At 54.6% G+C, this 24,128-nt stretch overlaps 1 protein-coding gene across 1 annotated transcript in view; it reads left to right on the top strand.

Annotated features, from left to right (window-relative positions):
* Window positions 1–24,128, top strand: part of LOC140393920 (synaptotagmin-6-like) — a 760,260-nt gene that overhangs the window by 13,904 nt on the left and 722,228 nt on the right. The window lies entirely within an intron of this gene.

Raw genomic sequence — 24,128 nt, 5'->3', positions numbered from 1 at the left:
CCCTGCTCTATCTCACTGACAGTCCACAGCTCTATCTCAATGACTACCACATGCTCTGGCTCACTGACTGCCCACTGCTCTATCTCACAGAACGTCCCCGGCTCTATCTCACTGACTACCACATGCTTTGTCTCACTGACTGTCCCCTGCTCTATCTCACTGACTACCACATGCTCTGTCTCACTGACTACCACATGCTCTATCTCACTGACTACCCCATGGTCTATCTCACTGACTGCCCCGTGCTCTGTCTCACTGACTGCCCCCTGCTCTATATCACTGACAGTCCACTGCTCTATCTCACTAACTGCCCCCTGGTCTATCTCACTGACAGTCCACTGCTCAATCTCACTGACAGCCCCCTGCTCTATCTCACTGACAGACCATTGCTCTATCTCATTGACTACCACATGCTCTGTCTCACTGACAGTCCACTGCTCTATCTCACTGACTGCCCCCTGCTCTATCCCACTGACAGTCCATTGCTCTATCTCACTGACTGCCCCCTGCTCTATCTCACTGACAGTCCACAGCTCTATCTCACTGACTGCCCCCTGCTCTATCTCACTGACAGTCCACTGCTCTATCTCACTGACTACCACATGCTCTGTCTCACTGACTGCCCCCTGCTCTATCTCACTGACAGTCCACTGCTCTATCTCACTGACACCCCCCTGCTCTATCTCACAGACTGCCCCATGCTCTATCTCACTGACTGACCAATGTTGTATCTCACTGACTACCCCATGCTCTATCTCACTGACTGCCCAATGCTCTGTCTCTCGGACTGCCCCATGCTCTATCTCACAGACTGCCCCATGCTCTATCTCACTGACTGACCAATGTTGTATCTCACTGACTACCCCATGGTCCATCTCACTGACTGCCCCGTGCTCTATCTCACTGACTGCCCATTGCTCTATCTCACTTTTTGTCCCCTGCTCCATCTCACTCACTGCCCCATGCTCTATCTCAGTGATGGCCAATGCTCTATCTCACTGACTGACCCGTGCTCTGTCTCACTGACTGCCCGCTGCTCTATCTCACTGACAGTCCACTGCTCTATCTCACTGACTGCCCCCTCTTCTATCTCATTGACTGCCCACTGTCTATCTCACTGACTGCCACATGCTGTATCTCACTGACTACCCCGTGCTCTATCACACTGACTGCCCCATGCTCTATCTCACTGACTGCCCCGTGCTCGATCTCACTGACTGCCCCCTGCTCTATCTCACTGACTGCCCCATGCTCTACCTCACTGACGGCCCAGTGGTCTGTCTCACTGACAGTCCCGTGCTCTATCTCACTGAATGTCCCCTGCTCTATCTCACTGCCAGTCCCGTGCTCTACCTCACTGACAGTCCCCTGCTCCATCTCACTCACTGCCCCATGCTCCATCTCACTCACTGCCCCATGCTCCATCTCACTGACTGCCCCATGCTCTATCTCACTGACTGACCCGTGCTCTATCTCACTGACTGCCCCCGCTCTATCTCACTTACTGCCCCGTGCTCTATTTCACTGAGTGCTCCCGCTCTATCTCACTGACTGCCCCATGCTCTATCTCACTGACTGACCCGTTCTCTATCTCACTGACTGCCCCCGCCCTACCTTACTGGCTGCCCCGTGCTCTATCTCACTGACTGCCCCCGCTATATGTCACTGACTGCCCCCTGCTCTATCTCACTGACTGGCCCCTGCTCTATCTCACTGACTGCACCCTGCTCTATCTCACTGACTACCACCTGCTCTATCTCACTGACTGCCCCATGGTCTATCTCACTGACTGCACCGTGCTCTATCTCACTGACAGTCCACTGCTCTATCTCACTGACTGCCCCCTCTTCTATCTCACTGACTGCCCACTGTCTATCTCACTGACTGCCACATGCTGTATCTCACTGACTACCCCGTGCTCTATCACACTGACTGCCCCATGCTCTATCTCACTGACTGCCCCGTACTCTATCTCACTGACTGCCCCCTGCTCTATCTCACTGACTGCCCCATGCTCTACCTCACTGACGGCCCGGTGGTCTGTCTCACTGACAGTCCCGTGCTATATCTCACTGAATGTCCCCTGCTCTATCTCACTGCCAGTCCCGTGCTCTACATCACTGACTGTCCCCTGCTCCATCTCACTCACTGCCCCATGCTCCATCTCACTGACTGCCCCATGCTCCATCTCACTGACTGCCCCATGCTCCATCTCACTGACTGCCCAATGCTCAATCTCACTGACTGGCCCATGCTCTATCTCACTGACTGCCCCTTGCTCTATCTCACAGACTGCCCCATGCTCTATCTCACTGACTGACCAATGTTGTATCTCACTGACTACACCATGCTCTATCTCACAGACTGCCCCCATGCTCTATCTCACTGACTGCCCCGTGCTCCATCTCACTGACAGACCCCTGCTCTATCTCACTGACTGCCCCATGCTCTACCTCACTGACGGCCCAGTGGTCTGTCTCACTGAATGCCCTCTGCTCTATCTCAATGCCAGTCCCGTGCTCTATCTCACTGACTGTCCCTTGCTCCATCTCATTCACTGCCCCCTGCTCAATCTCACTGACTGCCCCATGCTCTATCTCACTGACTGTCCCCTGCTCCATCTCACTGACTGTCCCCTGCTCCATCTCACTGACTGTCCCCTGCTCCATCTCACTGACTGCCCCATGCTCAATCTCACTGACTGCCCCGTGCTCTATCTCACTGACTGCCCTCGCTCTATCTCACTGACTGCCCCGTGCTCTATCTCACTGACTGCACCCTGCTCTATCTCACTGACTGTCCCATGCTCTATCTCACTGACGGCTCAGTGATCTGTCTCACTGACTGCCCCCTGCTCTACATCACTGACTACCCCATGCTGTATCTCACTGACTGCACCGTGCTCCATCTCACTGACTGCCTCCTGCTCTATCATACTTACTGCCCCATGCTCTATCTCACTGACTGCCCCCTGCTCTATCTCACTGACTGTCCCATGCTCTATCTCACTGACAGTCCACTGCTCTGTCTCACTGACTTCCCCCTCTTCTATCTCACTGATTGCCCACTGTCTATCTCACAGACAGTTCCCTGCTCTATCTCACTGACTACCACATGCTCTGTCTCACTGACAGTCCACTGCTCTATCTCACTGAATGCACCATGCTCTATCTCACTGAATGCCCCCTGCTCTATCTCACTGACAGTCCACAGCTCTATCTCAATGACTACCACATGCTCTGGCTCACTGACTGCCCACTGCTCTATCTCACAGAACGTCCCCGGCTCTATCTCACTGACTACCACATGCTTTGTCTCACTGACTGTCCCCTGCTCTATCTCACTGACTACCACATGCTCTGTCTCACTGACTACCACATGCTCTATCTCACTGACTACCCCATGGTCTATCTCACTGACTGCCCCGTGCTCTGTCTCACTGACTGCCCCCTGCTCTATATCACTGACAGTCCACTGCTCTATCTCACTAACTGCCCCCTGGTCTATCTCACTGACAGTCCACTGCTCAATCTCACTGACAGCCCCCTGCTCTATCTCACTGACAGACCATTGCTCTATCTCATTGACTACCACATGCTCTGTCTCACTGACAGTCCACTGCTCTATCTCACTGACTGCCCCCTGCTCTATCCCACTGACAGTCCATTGCTCTATCTCACTGACTGCCCCCTGCTCTATCTCACTGACAGTCCACAGCTCTACCTCACTGACTGCCCCCTGCTCTATCTCACTGACTACCACATGCTCTGTCTCACTGACTGCCCCCTGCTCTATCTCACTGACAGTCCACTGCTCTATCTCACTGACACCCCCCTGCTCTATCTCACAGACTGCCCCATGCTCTATCTCACTGACTGACCAATGTTGTATCTCACTGACTACCCCATGCTCTATCTCACTGACTGTCCCATGCTCTATCTCACTGACAGTCCACTGCTCTGTCTCACTGACTTCCCCCTCTTCTATCTCACTGATTGCCCACTGTCTATCTCACAGACAGTTCCCTGCTCTATCTCACTGACTACCACATGCTCTGTCTCACTGACAGTCCACTGCTCTATCTCACTGAATGCACCATGCTCTATCTCACTGAATGCCCCCTGCTCTATCTCACTGACAGTCCACAGCTCTATCTCAATGACTACCACATGCTCTGGCTCACTGACTGCCCACTGCTCTATCTCACAGAACGTCCCCGGCTCTATCTCACTGACTACCACATGCTTTGTCTCACTGACTGTCCCCTGCTCTATCTCACTGACTACCACATGCTCTGTCTCACTGACTACCACATGCTCTATCTCACTGACTACCCCATGGTCTATCTCACTGACTGCCCCGTGCTCTGTCTCACTGACTGCCCCCTGCTCTATATCACTGACAGTCCACTGCTCTATCTCACTAACTGCCCCCTGGTCTATCTCACTGACAGTCCACTGCTCAATCTCACTGACAGCCCCCTGCTCTATCTCACTGACAGACCATTGCTCTATCTCATTGACTACCACATGCTCTGTCTCACTGACAGTCCACTGCTCTATCTCACTGACTGCCCCCTGCTCTATCCCACTGACAGTCCATTGCTCTATCTCACTGACTGCCCCCTGCTCTATCTCACTGACAGTCCACAGCTCTATCTCACTGACTGCCCCCTGCTCTATCTCACTGACAGTCCACTGCTCTATCTCACTGACTACCACATGCTCTGTCTCACTGACTGCCCCCTGCTCTATCTCACTGACAGTCCACTGCTCTATCTCACTGACACCCCCCTGCTCTATCTCACAGACTGCCCCATGCTCTATCTCACTGACTGACCAATGTTGTATCTCACTGACTACCCCATGCTCTATCTCACTGACTGCCCAATGCTCTGTCTCTCGGACTGCCCCATGCTCTATCTCACAGACTGCCCCATGCTCTATCTCACTGACTGACCAATGTTGTATCTCACTGACTACCCCATGGTCCATCTCACTGACTGCCCCGTGCTCTATCTCACTGACTGCCCATTGCTCTATCTCACTTTTTGTCCCCTGCTCCATCTCACTCACTGCCCCATGCTCTATCTCAGTGATGGCCAATGCTCTATCTCACTGACTGACCCGTGCTCTGTCTCACTGACTGCCCGCTGCTCTATCTCACTGACAGTCCACTGCTCTATCTCACTGACTGCCCCCTCTTCTATCTCATTGACTGCCCACTGTCTATCTCACTGACTGCCACATGCTGTATCTCACTGACTACCCCGTGCTCTATCACACTGACTGCCCCATGCTCTATCTCACTGACTGCCCCGTGCTCGATCTCACTGACTGCCCCCTGCTCTATCTCACTGACTGCCCCATGCTCTACCTCACTGACGGCCCAGTGGTCTGTCTCACTGACAGTCCCGTGCTCTATCTCACTGAATGTCCCCTGCTCTATCTCACTGCCAGTCCCGTGCTCTACCTCACTGACAGTCCCCTGCTCCATCTCACTCACTGCCCCATGCTCCATCTCACTCACTGCCCCATGCTCCATCTCACTGACTGCCCCATGCTCTATCTCACTGACTGACCCGTGCTCTATCTCACTGACTGCCCCCGCTCTATCTCACTTACTGCCCCGTGCTCTATTTCACTGAGTGCTCCCGCTCTATCTCACTGACTGCCCCATGCTCTATCTCACTGACTGACCCGTTCTCTATCTCACTGACTGCCCCCGCCCTACCTTACTGGCTGCCCCGTGCTCTATCTCACTGACTGCCCCCGCTATATGTCACTGACTGCCCCCTGCTCTATCTCACTGACTGGCCCCTGCTCTATCTCACTGACTGCACCCTGCTCTATCTCACTGACTACCACCTGCTCTATCTCACTGACTGCCCCATGGTCTATCTCACTGACTGCACCGTGCTCTATCTCACTGACAGTCCACTGCTCTATCTCACTGACTGCCCCCTCTTCTATCTCACTGACTGCCCACTGTCTATCTCACTGACTGCCACATGCTGTATCTCACTGACTACCCCGTGCTCTATCACACTGACTGCCCCATGCTCTATCTCACTGACTGCCCCGTACTCTATCTCACTGACTGCCCCCTGCTCTATCTCACTGACTGCCCCATGCTCTACCTCACTGACGGCCCGGTGGTCTGTCTCACTGACAGTCCCGTGCTATATCTCACTGAATGTCCCCTGCTCTATCTCACTGCCAGTCCCGTGCTCTACATCACTGACTGTCCCCTGCTCCATCTCACTCACTGCCCCATGCTCCATCTCACTGACTGCCCCATGCTCCATCTCACTGACTGCCCCATGCTCCATCTCACTGACTGCCCAATGCTCAATCTCACTGACTGGCCCATGCTCTATCTCACTGACTGCCCCTTGCTCTATCTCACAGACTGCCCCATGCTCTATCTCACTGACTGACCAATGTTGTATCTCACTGACTACACCATGCTCTATCTCACAGACTGCCCCCATGCTCTATCTCACTGACTGCCCCGTGCTCCATCTCACTGACAGACCCCTGCTCTATCTCACTGACTGCCCCATGCTCTACCTCACTGACGGCCCAGTGGTCTGTCTCACTGAATGCCCTCTGCTCTATCTCAATGCCAGTCCCGTGCTCTATCTCACTGACTGTCCCTTGCTCCATCTCATTCACTGCCCCCTGCTCAATCTCACTGACTGCCCCATGCTCTATCTCACTGACTGTCCCCTGCTCCATCTCACTGACTGTCCCCTGCTCCATCTCACTGACTGTCCCCTGCTCCATCTCACTGACTGCCCCATGCTCAATCTCACTGACTGCCCCGTGCTCTATCTCACTGACTGCCCTCGCTCTATCTCACTGACTGCCCCGTGCTCTATCTCACTGACTGCACCCTGCTCTATCTCACTGACTGTCCCATGCTCTATCTCACTGACGGCTCAGTGATCTGTCTCACTGACTGCCCCCTGCTCTACATCACTGACTACCCCATGCTGTATCTCACTGACTGCACCGTGCTCCATCTCACTGACTGCCTCCTGCTCTATCATACTTACTGCCCCATGCTCTATCTCACTGACTGCCCCCTGCTCTATCTCACTGACTGTCCCATGCTCTATCTCACTGACAGTCCACTGCTCTGTCTCACTGACTTCCCCCTCTTCTATCTCACTGATTGCCCACTGTCTATCTCACAGACAGTTCCCTGCTCTATCTCACTGACTACCACATGCTCTGTCTCACTGACAGTCCACTGCTCTATCTCACTGAATGCACCATGCTCTATCTCACTGAATGCCCCCTGCTCTATCTCACTGACAGTCCACAGCTCTATCTCAATGACTACCACATGCTCTGGCTCACTGACTGCCCACTGCTCTATCTCACAGAACGTCCCCGGCTCTATCTCACTGACTACCACATGCTTTGTCTCACTGACTGTCCCCTGCTCTATCTCACTGACTACCACATGCTCTGTCTCACTGACTACCACATGCTCTATCTCACTGACTACCCCATGGTCTATCTCACTGACTGCCCCGTGCTCTGTCTCACTGACTGCCCCCTGCTCTATATCACTGACAGTCCACTGCTCTATCTCACTAACTGCCCCCTGGTCTATCTCACTGACAGTCCACTGCTCAATCTCACTGACAGCCCCCTGCTCTATCTCACTGACAGACCATTGCTCTATCTCATTGACTACCACATGCTCTGTCTCACTGACAGTCCACTGCTCTATCTCACTGACTGCCCCCTGCTCTATCCCACTGACAGTCCATTGCTCTATCTCACTGACTGCCCCCTGCTCTATCTCACTGACAGTCCACAGCTCTACCTCACTGACTGCCCCCTGCTCTATCTCACTGACTACCACATGCTCTGTCTCACTGACTGCCCCCTGCTCTATCTCACTGACAGTCCACTGCTCTATCTCACTGACACCCCCCTGCTCTATCTCACAGACTGCCCCATGCTCTATCTCACTGACTGACCAATGTTGTATCTCACTGACTACCCCATGCTCTATCTCACTGACTGCCCAATGCTCTGTCTCTCGGACTGCCCCATGCTGTATCTCACAGACTGCCCCATGCTCTATCTCACTGACTGACCAATGTTGTATCTCACTGACTACCCCATGGTCCATCTCACTGACTGCCCCGTGCTCTATCTCACTGACTGCCCATTGCTCTATCTCACTGATTGTCCCCTGCTCCATCTCACTCACTGCCCCATGCTCTATCTCAGTGATGGCCAATGCTCTATCTCACTGACTGACCCGTGCTCTGTCTCACTGACTGCCCGCTGCTCTATCTCACTGACAGTCCACTGCTCTATCTCACTGACTGCCCCCTCTTCTATCTCATTGACTGCCCACTGTCTATCTCACTGACTGCCACATGCTGTATCTCACTGACTACCCCGTGCTCTATCACACTGACTGCCCCATGCTCTATCTCACTGACTGCCCCGTGCTCGATCTCACTGACTGCCCCCTGCTCTATCTCACTGACTGCCCCATGCTCTACCTCACTGACGGCCCAGTGGTCTGTCTCACTGACAGTCCCGTGCTCTATCTCACTGAATGTCCCCTGCTCTATCTCACTGCCAGTCCCGTGCTCTACCTCACTGACAGTCCCCTGCTCCATCTCACTCACTGCCCCATGCTCCATCTCACTCACTGCCCCATGCTCCATCTCACTGACTGCCCCATGCTCTATCTCACTGACTGACCCGTGCTCTATCTCACTGACTGCCCCCGCTCTATCTCACTTACTGCCCCGTGCTCTATTTCACTGAGTGCTCCCGCTCTATCTCACTGACTGCCCCATGCTCTATCTCACTGACTGACCCGTTCTCTATCTCACTGACTGCCCCCGCCCTACCTTACTGGCTGCCCCGTGCTCTATCTCACTGACTGCCCCCGCTATATGTCACTGACTGCCCCCTGCTCTATCTCACTGACTGGCCCCTGCTCTATCTCACTGACTGCACCCTGCTCTATCTCACTGACTACCACCTGCTCTATCTCACTGACTGCCCCATGGTCTATCTCACTGACTGCACCGTGCTCCATCTCACTGACTGCCACCTGCTCTATCACTCTGACTGTCCCATGCACTATCTCACTGACTGCCTCGTGCTCTATCTCACTGACTGCCACCTGCTCTATCTCACTGACTGCCCCATGCTCTATCTCACTGACGGCCCAGTGCTCTGTCTCACTGACAGTCCCGTGCTCTATATCACTGAATGCCCCCTGCTCTATCTCACTGCCAGTCCCGTGCTCTATCTCACTGACTGTCCCCTGCTCCATCTCAGTCACTGCCCCCTGCTCTATCTCACTGACAGTCCCGTGCTCTATCTCACTGAATGCCCCCTCTTCTATCTCACTGCCAGTCCCGTGCTCTATCTCACTGACTGTTGCCTGCTCCATCTCACTCACTGCCCCCTGCTCTATCTCACTGACTTCCCAATGCTCTGTCTCACTGACTGCCCCCTCTTCTATCTCACTGACTGCCCCCTGCTCTATCTCACTGACTGCCACATGCTCTATCTCACTGACAGTCCATTGCTCTATCTCACTGACTGCCCCCTGCTCTATCTCACTGACTACCACATGCTCTACCTCACTGACAGTCCATTGCTCTATCTCACTGACTGCCCCCTGCTCTATCTCACTGACTACCACATGCTCTGTCTCACTGACTGCCCCATGCTCTATCTCACTGACTGCCCCATGCTCTATCTCACTGACAGTCCATTGCTATATCTCACTGACTGTCCCCTGCTCTATCTCACTGACAGTCTACTGCTCTATTTCACTGAAACCCCCCTGCTCTATCTCACTGACTGCCCCATGCTCTTTCTCACTGATAGTCCACTGCTCTATCTCACTGACTGCCCCCTCTTCTATCTCACTGACTGCCCACTGTCTATCTCACTGACTGCCACATGCTGTATCTCACTGAATGCCCCATGCTCTATTTCACTGACTGCCCTTTTCTCTAGCTCACTGACTGCCCCTTGATCCATCTCACTGACTGCCCCATGCTCCATCTCACTGACAGCCCCATGCTCCATCTCACTGACTGCCCCATGCTCCATCTCACTGACTGTCGCATGCTCCATCTCACTGCATGCCCCATGCTCCATCTCACTGACTGCCCCATGCACTATCTCACAGACTGCCCCATGCACTATCTCTCTGACTGAACAATGTTGTATCTCACTGACTACCCCATGCTCCATCTCACTGACTGCCCCGTGCTCTATCTCACTGACTGTCCCCTGCTCCATCTCAATGACTGTCCCCTGCTCCATCTCACTGACTGCCCCATGCTCAATCTCACTGACTGCCCCATGCTCTATCTCATTGACTGCACCCTGCTCTATCTCACTGACTGTCCCATGCTCTATCTCACTGACGGCTCAGTGATCTGTCTCACTGACTGCCCCCTGCTCTACACCACTGACTACCCCATGCTGTATCTCACTGACTGCACCGTGCTCCATCTCACTGACTGCCTCCTGCTCTATCACACTGACTGCCCCATGCTCTATCTCACTGACTACCACATTCTCTGTCTCACTGACTGCCCCATGCTCTATCTCACTGACTGCCCCATGCTCTATCTCACTGACAGTCCATTGCTCTATCTCACTGACTGTCCCCTGCTCTATCTCACTGACAGTCTACTGCTCTGTCTCACTGAAACCCCCCTGCTCTCTCTCTCTGACTACCCCATGCTCCATCTCACTGACTGCCCCGTGCTCTATCTCACTGACTGTCCCCTGCTCCATCTCACTGACTGTCCCCTGCTCCATCTCACTGACTGCCACATGCTGTATCTCACTGAATGCCCCATGCTCTATTTCACTGACTGCCCCTTTCTCTATCTCACTGACTGCCCCTTTCTCTATCTCACTGACTGCCCCTTGCTCCATCTCACTGACTGCCCCATGCTCCATCTCACTGACAGCCCCATGCTCTATCTCACTGACAGCCCCGTGCTCTTATACACTGAATGCCCCTTGCTCTATCTCACTGACTGCCCCTTGCTCCATCTCACTGACTGCCCCATGCTCCATTTCACTGACTGCCCCATGCACTATCTCACTGACTGCCCCATGCTCCATCTCACTGACTGCCCCATGCTCCATCTCACTGACTGCCGCATGCTCTAACTCACAGACTGCCCCATGCTCCATTTCACTGACTGCCCCATGCTCCATCTCACTGACTGCCCCATGCTCTATCTCACAGACTGCCCCATGCTATATCTCACTGAATGCCCCTTGCTCCATCTCACTGACTGCCCCATGCTCCATCTCACTGCATGCCCCATGCTCCATCTCACTGACTGCCCCATGCACTATCTCACAGACTGCCCCATGCTCTATCTCACAGACTGCCCCATGCACTATCTCTCTGACTGAACAATGTTGTATCTCACTGACTACGCCATGCTCCATCTCACTGACTGCCCCGTGCTCTATCTCACTGACAGCCCCATGCTCAATCTCACTGACTGCCCCATGCTGCATCTCACTGACTTTCCCGTGCTCTATCTCACTGACAGCCCCATGCTCAATCTCACTGACTGCCCCATGCTCTATCTCACTGACTGCCCCATGCTCTATCTCACTGACTGACCCGTGCTCTATCTCACTGACTGCCCCGTTCTCTATCTCACTGACTGCCCCGTGCTCTATCTCACTGACTGCACCCTGCTCTATCTCACTGACTGTACCATGCTCTATCTCACTGACGGCTCAGTGATCTGTCTCACTGATTCCCCCCTACTCTACATCACTGACTACCCCATGCTGTAACTCACTGACTGCACCGTGCTCCATCTCACTGACTGCCTCCTGCTCTATCACACTGACTGCCCCATGCTCTATCTCACTGACTGCCCCATGCTCTATCTCACTGATGGCCCAGTGCTGTCTCACTGACTGCCCCATGCTCTATCTCACTGACTGTCCCATGCTCTATCTCACTGACGGCTCAGTGCTCTGTCTCACTGACTGCCCCCTGCTCTATCTCACTGACTACCCGTTCTCTATCTCACTGACTGCACCGTGCTCCATCTCACTGACTGCTCTATCACACTTACTGCCCCATGCTCTATCTCACTGACTGCCCCCTGCTCTATCTTACTGACTGCCCCATGCTCTATCTCACTGACAGTCCACTGCTCTGTCTCACTGACTGCCCCCTCTTCTATCTCACTGATTGCCCACTATCTATCTCACTGACTGCCCCATGCGTTATCTCACTGACTGCCCCATGTTCTGTCTCACTGACAGACAATTGCTCTATCTCACTGACTGCCCCATGCTCTATCTCACTGACTGCCCCCTGCTCTATCTCACTGACAGTCCACTGCTCTATCTCACTGACTGCCCCCTCTTCTATCTCACTGACTGCCCACTGTCTATCTCACTGACTGCCACATGCTGTATCTCAATGACTGCCCCATGCTCAATCTCACTGAATGCCCAATGCTCTATGTCACTGACGGCCAGTGCTCTGTCTCAGGAAGAGTCCCGTGCTCTATCTCACTGACTGCACCGTGCTGTACCTCACTGACTGCTCAATGTTGTATCTCACTGACTGCCCCATGCTCTATCTGACTGACTGCCCCATGCTCTATCTCACTGACTGCTCAATGTTGTATCTCACTGACAGCCCCGTGCTCTATTTCACTGACTGCCCCTTGCTCTATGTCACTGACTGCCTCTTGCTCCATCTCACTGACTGCCCCATGCTCCACATCACTGGCTGTTCCATGCTCCATCTCACTGACTGCCCCGTGCTCTATCTCACTGACTGCCCCGTGGTCTATCTCACTGACTGTCCACTGCTCCATCTCACTCACTGCCCCATGCTCTATCTCAGTGATGGCCCTATGCTCTGTCTCACTGACTGCCCCCTGCTCTATCTCACTGATTGGCCCATGCTCTATCTCGCTGACTGCCCCGTGCTCTATCTCACTGACTGCCCCCTGCTCTATATCACTGACAGTCCACTGCTCTATCTCACTGACTACCCCATGCTCCATCTCACTGACTGCCCCGTGCTCTATCTCACTGACTGTCCCCTGCTCCATCTCACTGACTGTCCCCTGCTCCATCTCACTGACTGCCACATGCTGTATCTCACTGAATGCCCCATGCTCTATTTCACTGACTGCCCCTTTCTCTATCTCACTGACTGCCCCTTTCTCTATCTCACTGACTGCCCCTTGCTCCATCTCACTGACTGCCCCATGCTCCATCTCACTGCATGCCCCATGCTCCATCTCACTGACTGCCCCATGCACTATCTCACAGACTGCCCCATGCTCTATCTCACAGACTGCCCCATGCACTATCTCTCTGACTGAACAATGTTGTATCTCACTGACTACGCCATGCTCCATCTCACTGACTGCCCCGTGCTCTATCTCACTGACAGCCCCATGCTCAATCTCACTGACTGCCCCATGCTGCATCTCACTGACTTTCCCGTGCTCTATCTCACTGACAGCCCCATGCTCAATCTCACTGACTGCCCCATGCTCTATCTCACTGACTGCCCCATGCTCTATCTCACTGACTGACCCGTGCTCTATCTCACTGACTGCCCCGTTCTCTATCTCACTGACTGCCCCGTGCTCTATCTCACTGACTGCACCCTGCTCTATCTCACTGACTGTACCATGCTCTATCTCACTGACGGCTCAGTGATCTGTCTCACTGATTCCCCCCTACTCTACATCACTGACTACCCCATGCTGTAACTCACTGACTGCACCGTGCTCCATCTCACTGACTGCCTCCTGCTCTATCACACTGACTGCCCCATGCTCTATCTCACTGACTGCCCCATGCTCTATCTCACTGATGGCCCAGTGCTGTCTCACTGACTGCCCCATGCTCTATCTCACTGACTGTCCCATGCTCTATCTCACTGACGGCTCAGTGCTCTGTCTCACTGACTGCCCCCTGCTCTATCTCACTGACTACCCGTTCTCTATCTCACTGACTGCACCGTGCTCCATCTCACTGACTGCTCTATCACACTTACTGCCCCATGCTCTATCTCACTGACTGCCCCCTGCTCTATCTTACTGACTGCCCCATGCTCTATCTCACTGACAGTCCACTGCTCTGTCTCACTGACTGCCCCCTCTTCTATCTCACTGATTGCCCACTATCTATCTCACTGACTGCCCCATGCGTTATCTCACTGACTGCCCCATGTTCTGTCTCACTGACAGACAATTGCTCTATCTCACTGACTGCCCCATGCTCTATCTCACTGACTGCCCCCTGCTCTATCTCACTGACAGTCCACTGCTCTATCTCACTGACTGCCCCCTCTTCTATCTCACTGACTGCCCACTGTCTATCTCACTGACTGCCACATGCTGTATCTCAATGACTGCCCCATGCTCAATCTCACTGAATGCCCAATGCTCTATGTCACTGACGGCCAGTGCTCTGTCTCAGGAAGAGTCCCGTGCTCTATCTCACTGACTGCACCGTGCTGTACCTCACTGACTGCTCAATGTTGTATCTCACTGACTGCCCCATGCTCTATCTGACTGACTGCCCCATGCTCTATCTCACTGACTGCTCAATGTTGTATCTCACTGACAGCCCCGTGCTCTATTTCACTGACTGCCCCTTGCTCTATGTCACTGACTGCCTCTTGCTCCATCTCACTGACTGCCCCATGCTCCACATCACTGGCTGTTCCATGCTCCATCTCACTGACTGCCCCGTGCTCTATCTCACTGACTGCCCCGTGGTCTATCTCACTGACTGTCCACTGCTCCATCTCACTCACTGCCCCATGCTCTATCTCAGTGATGGCCCTATGCTCTGTCTCACTGACTGCCCCCTGCTCTATCTCACTGATTGGCCCATGCTCTATCTCGCTGACTGCCCCGTGCTCTATCTCACTGACTGCCCCCTGCTCTATATCACTGACAGTCCACTGCTCTATCTCACTGACTACCCCATGCTCCATCTCACTGACTGCCCCGTGCTCTATCTCACTGACTGTCCCCTGCTCCATCTCACTGACTGTCCCCTGCTCCATCTCACTGACTGCCACATGCTGTATCTCACTGAATGCCCCATGCTCTATTTCACTGACTGCCCCTTTCTCTATCTCACTGACTGCCCCTTTCTCTATCTCACTGACTGCCCCTTGCTCCATCTCACTGACTGCCCCATGCTCCATCTCACTGACAGCCCCATGCTCTATCTCACTGACAGCCCCGTGCTCTTATACACTGAATGCCCCTTGCTCTATCTCACTGACTGCCCCTTGCTCCATCTCACTGACTGCCCCATGCTCCATTTCACTGACTGCCCCATGCACTAGCTCACTGACTGCCCCATGCTCCATCTCACTGACTGCCCCATGCTCCATCTCACTGACTGCCGCATGCTCTAACTCACAGACTGCCCCATGCTCCATTTCACTGACTGCCCCATGCTCCATCTCACTGACTGCCCCATGCTCTATCTCACAGACTGCCCCATGCTATATCTCACTGAATGCCCCTTGCTCCATCTCACTGACTGCCCCATGCTCCATCTCACTGCATGCCCCATGCTCCATCTCACTGACTGCCCCATGCACTATCTCACAGACTGCCCCATGCTCTATCTCACAGACTGCCCCATGCACTATCTCTCTGACTGAACAATGTTGTATCTCACTGACTACGCCATGCTCCATCTCACTGACTGCCCCGTGCTCTATCTCACTGACAGCCCCATGCTCTATCTCACTGACTGCCCCATGCTCCATCTCACTGACTTTCCCGTGCTCTATCTCACTGACAGCCCCATGCTCAATCTCACTGACTGCCCCATGCTCTATCTCACTGACTGCACCCTGCTCTATCTCACTGACTGTCCCATGCTCTATCTCACTGACGGCTCAGTGATCTGTCTCACTGATTCCCCCCTACTCTACATCACTGACTACCCCATGCTGTAACTCACTGACTGCACCGTGCTCCATCTCACTGACTGCCTCCTGCTCTATCACACTGACTGCCCCATGCTCTATCTCACTGACTGCCCCATGCTCTATCTCACTGATGGTCCAGTGCTGTCTCACTGACTGCCCCATGCTCTATCTCACTGACTGTCCCATGCTCTATCTCACTGACGGCTCAGTGCTCTGTCTCACTGACTGCCCCCTGCTCTATCTCACTGACTACCCGTTCTCTATCTCACTGACTGCACCGTGCTCCATCTCACTGACTGCTCTATCACACTTACTGCCCCATGCTCTATCTCACTGACTGCCCCCTGCTCTATCTTACTGACTGCCCCATGCTCTATCTCACTGACAGTCCACTGCTCTGTCTCACTGACTGCCCCCTCTTCTATCTCACTGATTGCCCACTGTCTATCTCACTGACTGCCACATGCTGTATCTCAATGACTGCCCCATGCTCAATCTCACTGAATGCCCAATGCTCTATGTCACTGACGGCCAGTGCTCTGTCTCAGGAAGAGTCCCGTGCTCTATCTCACTGACTGCACCGTGCTGTACCTCACTGACTGCTCAATGTTGTATCTCACTGACTGCCCCATGCTCTATCTGACTGACTGCCCCATGCTCTATCTCACTGACTGCTCAATGTTGTATCTCACTGACAGCCCCGTGCTCTATTTCACTGACTGCCCCTTGCTCTATGTCACTGACTGCCTCTTGCTCCATCTCACTGACTGCCCCATGCTCCACATCACTGGCTGTTCCATGCTCCATCTCACTGACTGCCCCGTGCTCTATCTCACTGACTGCCCCGTGGTCTATCTCACTGACTGTCCACTGCTCCATCTCACTCACTGCCCCATGCTCTATCTCAGTGATGGCCCTATGCTCTGTCTCACTGACTGCCCCCTGCTCTATCTCACTGATTGGCCCATGCTCTATCTCACTGACTGCCCCGTGCTCTATCTCACTGACTGCCCCCTGCTCTATATCACTGACAGTCCACTGCTCTATCTCACTGACTACCCCATGCTCTGTCTCACTGACTGCCCCCTGCTCTATCTCACTGACTGCCCCGTGCTCTATCTCACTGACAGTCCACTGCTCTATCTCACTGACTGCCCCATGCTCTATCTCACTGACTGCGCCCTGCTCTGTCTCACTGACTTCCCCATGCTCTATCTCACTGACTGCCCCCTGCTCTATCTCACTGACTGCCTCCTGCTCTTTCTCACTGACTGCCCCATGCTCTGTCTCACTGACTGGCCCCTGCTCTATCTCACTGACTGCCCCCTGCTCTATATCACTGACAGTCCACTGCTCTATCTCACTGACTGCCCCCTGCTCTATCTCACTGACTGCCCCGTGCTCTATCTCACTGACTGCCCCCTGCTCTATCTCACTGACTGCCCTCTGCTCTATCTCACTGACTGCCCCATGCTCTGTCTCGCTGATTGGCCCCTGCTCTATCTCACTGACTGCCCACTGCTCTATCTCACTGACAGTCCACTGCTCTATCTCACTGACTACCACATGTTCTGTCTCACTGACTGCCCCCGGCTCTATCTCACTGCCAGTCCCGTGCTCTATCTCACTGACTGTCCCCTGGTCCATCTCACTCACTGCCCCATGCTCTATCTCAGTGATGGCCCTATGCTCTGACTCACTGACTGTGCCCTGCTCTATCTCACTGACTACTACATGCTCTGTCTCACTGACTTCCCCATGCTCTATCTCACTGACTGTCCCCTGCTCTATCTCACTGACTGTCTCCTGCTCTATCTCACTGACTGCCCCATGCTCTGTCTCACTGACTGGCCCCTGCTCCATCTCACTGACTGCCCCCTGCTCTATATCACTGACAGTCCACTGCTCTATCTCACTGACTGCCCCCTGCTCTATCTCACTGACTGCCCCGTGCTCTATCTCACTGACAGTCCACTGCTCTATCTCACTGACTGCCCCATGCTCTATCTCACTGACTGCCCCCTGCTCTATCTCACTGACTGCCCCCTGCTCTATCTCACTGACTGCCCCATGCTCTGTCTCGCTGACTGGCCCCTGCTCTATCTCACTGACTGCACCCTGCTCTATCTCACTGACAGTCCACTGCTCTATCTCACTGACTGCCACATGCTGTATCTCACTGACAGCCCCGTGCTCTATTTCACTGTCTGCCCCATGCTCTATCTCACTGACTGCCCCATGCTCTATCTCACTGACTGCCCCATGCTCTATCTCACTGACTGCCCCATTCTCTATCTCATTGACTGCCCCATGCTGTATCTCACTGACTGCCCCCTGCTCTATCTCACCGACTGCCCCATGCTCTATCTGACTGACTGCGCCCGGCTCTATCTCACTGTCTGCCCCGGCTCTATCTCACTGACTGCCCCGTGCTCTATCTCACTGACTGCCCCCTGCTCTATCTCACTGACTGTCCCTTGCTCTATCTCACTGCCTGCCCCGTTCTCTATCTCACTGACTGCCCCCTGCTATATCTCACTGACTGCCCCCGGTCCTGTCCCACTGACTGCCCCCTGCTCTGTCCCACTGAATGTCCCATGCTCTATCACACTGACAGTCCCGTGCTTTATCACACTGACTGCCCCGTTCTCTATCTCACTGACTGCCCCCTGCTCTGTTCCACTGACTGCCCCATGCTCTATCTCACTGACTGTCCCGTGCTCTATCTCACTGACTGCCCCGTGCTCTATCTCACTGACTGCCCCGTGCTCTATCTCACTGTCTACCGCCTGCTCCATCTCACTGACTGCACCGTGCTCCATCTGACTGACAGCCCCATGCCCGATCACACTGCCTGCCACTTGCTCTATCTCACTGACTGCCCCGTGCTCTGTCCCACTGACTGCCCCCTGCTCTGTCCCACTGACTGCGCCCTGCTCTGTCCCACTGACTGCCCCGTGCTCTATCTAACTGACTGCCCCGTGCTCTATCTCACTGACTGCCCCGTGCTCTATCTGACTGACTGCCCCCTGCTCTATCTCACTGACTGCCCCATGCTCTTTCACACTGACAGTCCCGTGCTCTATCTCACTGACTGCCCCCTGCTCTGTCCCACTGACTGCCCATGCTCTATCACACTGAGAGTCCCGTGCTCTATCTCTCTGACTGCTCCCATGCTCTATCTCACTGACTGCCCCCTGCTCTATCAGACTGACAGTCCCGTGCTCTATCTCACTGACAGTCCCATGCTCTATCTCACTGACTGCCCCGTGCTCTATCTCACTGACTGCCCCGTGCTCTATCTGACTGACTGCCCCCTGCTCTATCTCACTGACTGCCCCATGCTCTTTCACACTGACAGTCCCGTGCTCTATCTCACTGACTGCCCCCTGCTCTGTCCCACTGACTGCCCATGCTCTATCACACTGAGAGTCCCGTGCTCTATCTCTCTGACTGCTCCCATGCTCTATCTCACTGACTGCCCCCTGCTCTATCAGACTGACAGTCCCGTGCTCTATCTCACTGACAATCCCGTGCTCTATCTCACTGACAGTCCCATGCTCTATCTCACTGACTGCCCCCTGCTCTATCTCACTGACTGCCCCCTGCTCTATCTCACTGACTGCCCACTGCTCTATCTCACTGATTGCACCGTTCTCTATCTCACTGACTGCCCCGTGCTCTATCTCACTGACTGCCCCGTGCGCAATCTCACTGACTGCCCCGTGCGCTATCTCACTGTGCCCCTGCTCTATCTCACTGACTGTCCCATTCTGTATCTCACTGACTGCCCACTGCTCGATCTCACTGAATGCCCCCTGCTCCATCTAACTCACTGCCCCCTGCTCTATCTCACTGACTGCCCACTGCTCTATCTCACTGACTGCCCCGTTCTCTATCTCACTGACTGCCCCGTGCTCTATCTCACTGACTGCCCCGTGCTCTATCTCACTGACTGCCCCGTGCTCTATCTCACTGACTGCCCCGTGCTCTATCTCACTGACTGCCCCGTGCTCTATCTCACTGACTGCCCCGTGCTCTATCTCACTGACTGCCCCGTGCTCTATCTCACTGTGCCCCTGCACTATCTCACTGACTGCCCCGTTCTCTATCTCACTGACTGCCCCGTGCTCTATCTCATTGACTGCCCCGTGCTCTATCTCACTGACTGCCCCGTGCTCTATCTCACTGTGCCCCTGCACTATCTCACTGACTGCCCCGTTCTCTATCTCACTGACTGCCCCGTGCTCTATCTCACTGACTGCCCCCTGCTCGATCTCACTGACTGCCCCATGCTCTATCTCACTGTCTGCCCCCTGCTCCATCTCACTGACAGCCCCCGTGCTCTATCACACTGACTGCCTCCTGCTCTATCTCACTGACTGCCCCATGCTCTATCTCACTGACTGCCCCGTGCTCTATCTCACTGACTGCCCCGTGCTCTATCTCACTGACTGCCCCCTGCTCAGACAGACTGATTGCCCCCTGCTCTATCTCACTGACTGCCCCGTTCTCTATCTCACTGACTGCCCCGTGCGCTATCTCACTGACTGCCCCGTGCTCTGTCCCACTGACAGTCCCGTGCTCTATCTCACTGAATGCCCACTGCTCTATCTCACTGACTGCCCCGTGCTCTGTCCCACTGACAGTCCCGTGCTATATCTCACTGAGAGTCCCGTGCTCTATCTCACTGATTTCCCCCTGCTCTATCTCACTGACTGCCCCTGCTCTGTCCCACTGACTGCCCCATGCTCTATCACACTGACTGCTCAATGATGTATCTCACTGACTGCCCCCTGCTCTATCTCACCGACTGCCCCATGCTCTATCTGACTGACTGCGCCCGGCTCTATCTCACTGTCTGCCCCGTTCTCTATCTCACTGAATCCCCCTGCTATATCTCACTGACTGCCCCCGGTTCTGTCCCACTGACTGCCCCCTGCTCTGTCCCACTGACTGCCCCATGCTCTATCACACTGACAGTCCCGTGCTTTATCACACTGACTGTCCCGTTCTCTATCTCACTGACTGCCCCCTGCTCTGTTCCACTGACTGCCCCATGCTCTATCTCAGTGACTGTCCCGTGCTCTATCTCACTGACTGCCCCGTGCTCTATCTCACTGACTGCCCCGTGCTCTATCTCACTGTCTACCGCCTGCTCCATCTCACTGACTGCACCGTGCTCCATCTGACTGACAGCCCCGTGCTCTGTCCCACTGACTGCCCCCTGCTCTGTCCCACTGACTGCGCCCTGCTCTGTCCCACTGACTGCCCTGTGCTCTATCTCACTGACTGCCCCGTGCTCTATCTCACTGACTGCCCCGTGCTCTATCTGACTGACTGCCCCCTGCTCTATCTCACTGACTGCCCCATGCTCTTTCACACTGACAGTCCCGTGCTCTATCTCACTGACTGCCCCCTGCTCTGTCCCACTGACTGCCCATGCTCTATCACACTGAGAGTCCCGTGCTCTATCTCTCTGACTGCTCCCATGCTCTATCTCACTGACTGCCCCCTGCTCTATCAGACTGACAGTCCCGTGCTCTATCTCACTGACAGTCCCATGCTCTATCTCACTGACTGCCCCCTGCTCTATCTCACTGACTGCCCCCTGCTCCATCTCACTCACTGCCCCCTGCTCTATCTCACTGACTGCCCACTGCTCTATCTCACTGATTGCACCGTTCTCTATCTCACTGACTGCCCCGTGCTCTATCTCACTGACTGCCCCGTGCGCAATCTCACTGACTGCCCCGTGCGCTATCTCACTGTGCCCCTGCTCTATCTCACTGACTGTCCCATTCTGTATCTCACTGACTGCCCACTGCTCGATCTCACTGAATGCCCCCTGCTCCATCTCACTCACTGCCCCCTGCTCTATCTCACTGACTGATACCTGCTCCATCTCACTCACTGCCCCCTGCTCTATCTCACTGACTGCCCACTGCTCTATCTCACTGACTGCCCCGTTCTCTATCTCACTGACTGCCCCGTGCTCTATCTCACTGACTGCCCCGTGCTCTATCTCACTGACTGCCCCGTGCTCTATCTCACTGACTGCCCCGTGCTCTATCTCACTGACTGCCCCGTGCTCTATCTCACTGACTGCCCCGTGCTCTATCTCACTGTGCCCCTGCACTATCTCACTGACTGCCCCGTTCTCTATCTCACTGACTGCCCCGTGCTCTATCTCATTGACTGCCCCGTGCTCTATCTCACTGACTGCCCCGTGCTCTATCTCACTGACTGCCCCATGCTCTATCTCACTGTGCCCCTGCACTATTTCACTGACTGCCCCGTTCTCTATCTCACTGACTGCCCCGTGCTCTATCTCACTGACTGCCCCGTTCTCTATCTCACTGACTGCCCCGTGCTCTATCTCACTGACTGCCCCCTGCTCGATCTCACTGACTGCCCCGTGCTCTATCTCACTGTCTGCCCCGTGCTCTATCTCACTGTCTGCCCCCTGCTCCATCTCACTGACTGCCCCCGTGCTCTATCTCACTGACAGCCCCCTGCTCCATCTCACTGACTGCCCCCGTGCTCTATCTCACTGACAGCCCCCTGCTCCATCTCACTGACTGCCCCCGTGCTCTATCTCACTGACTGCCCCCGTGCTCTATCTCACTGACTGCCCCATGCTCTATCTCACTGTCTGCCCCCTGCTCCATCTCACTGACTGCCCCCTGCTCCATCTCACTGACAGCCCCATGCTCTATCTCACTGTCTGCCCCCTGCTCCATCTCACTGACAGCCCCCGTGCTCTATCACACTGACTGCCTCCTGCTCCATCTCACTGACTGCCCCATGCTCTATCTCACTGTCTGCCCCCTGCTCAATCTCACTGACAGCCCCCGTGCTCTATCACACTGACTGCCTCCTGCTCCATCTCACTGACTGCCCCATGCTCTATCTCACTGTCTGCCCCCTGCTCCATCTCACTGACTGCCCCCGTGCTCTATCACACTGTCTGCCCCCTGCTCCATCTCACTGACTGCCCCCGTGCTCTATCTCACTGACAGCCCCCGTGCTCTATCTCACTGACTGCCCCGTGCTCTATCTCACTGACTGCCCCGTGCTCTATCTCACTGACTGCCCCGTGCTCTATCTCACTGACTGCCCCGTTCTCTATCTCACTGACTGCCCCGTGCGCTATCTCACTGACTGCCCCGTGCTCTGTCCCACTGACAGTCCCGTGCTATATCTCACTGAGAGTCCCGTGCTCTATCTCACTGATTTCCCCCTACTCTATCTCACTGACTGCCCGCTGCTCTGTCCCACTGACTGCCCCATGCTCTATCACACTGACTGCTCAATGATGTATCTCACTGACTGCCCCGTGCTCTACCTCACTGACTGCCCCCTGCTCTATCTCACTGATTGACCCATGCTCTATCTCACTTACTGCCCCCTTCTCTATCTCACTGACTTCCCCGTTCTCTATCTCACTGACTGCCCCCTGCTCTATCTCACTGACTGCCCCATGCTCTATCTCACTGACTGCCCCTGCTCTGTCCCACTGACTGCCCCATGCTCTTTCACACTGACAGTCCCGTGCTCTATCTCACTGACTGCCCCCTGCTCTGTCCCACTGACTGCCCATGCTCTATCTCACTGAGAGTCCCGTGCTCTATCTCTCTGACTGCTCCCATGCTCTATCTCACTGACTGCCCCATGCTCTATCTCACTTACAGTCCCATGCTCTATCTCACTGACTGCCCCCTGCTCTATCTCACTGACTGCCCCCTGCTCCATCTCACTCACTGCCCCCTGCTCTATCTCACTGATTGCACCGTTCTCTCTCTCACTGACTGCCCCGTGCTCTATCTCACTGACTGCCCCGTGCGCAATCTCACTGACTGTCCCGTGCGCTATCTCACTGTGCCCCTGCTCTATCTCACTGACTGTCCCATTCTGTATCTCACTGACTGCCCACTGCTCGATCTCACTGAATGTCCCCTGCTCCATCTCACTCACTGCCCCCTGCTCTATCTCACTGACTGCCCACTGCGCTATCTCACTGACTGCCCCGTTCTCTATCTCACTGACTGCCCCGTGCTCTATCTCACTGACTGCCCCGTGCTCTATCTCACTGACTGCCCAGTGCTCTATCTCACTGACTGCCCCGTGCTCTATCT

Source organism: Scyliorhinus torazame, chromosome 17 (assembly GCF_047496885.1).
Source record: "Scyliorhinus torazame isolate Kashiwa2021f chromosome 17, sScyTor2.1, whole genome shotgun sequence".
NCBI lineage: Eukaryota > Metazoa > Chordata > Chondrichthyes > Carcharhiniformes > Scyliorhinidae > Scyliorhinus > Scyliorhinus torazame.
This window is presented reverse-complemented; position numbering and strand designations above follow the sequence as displayed.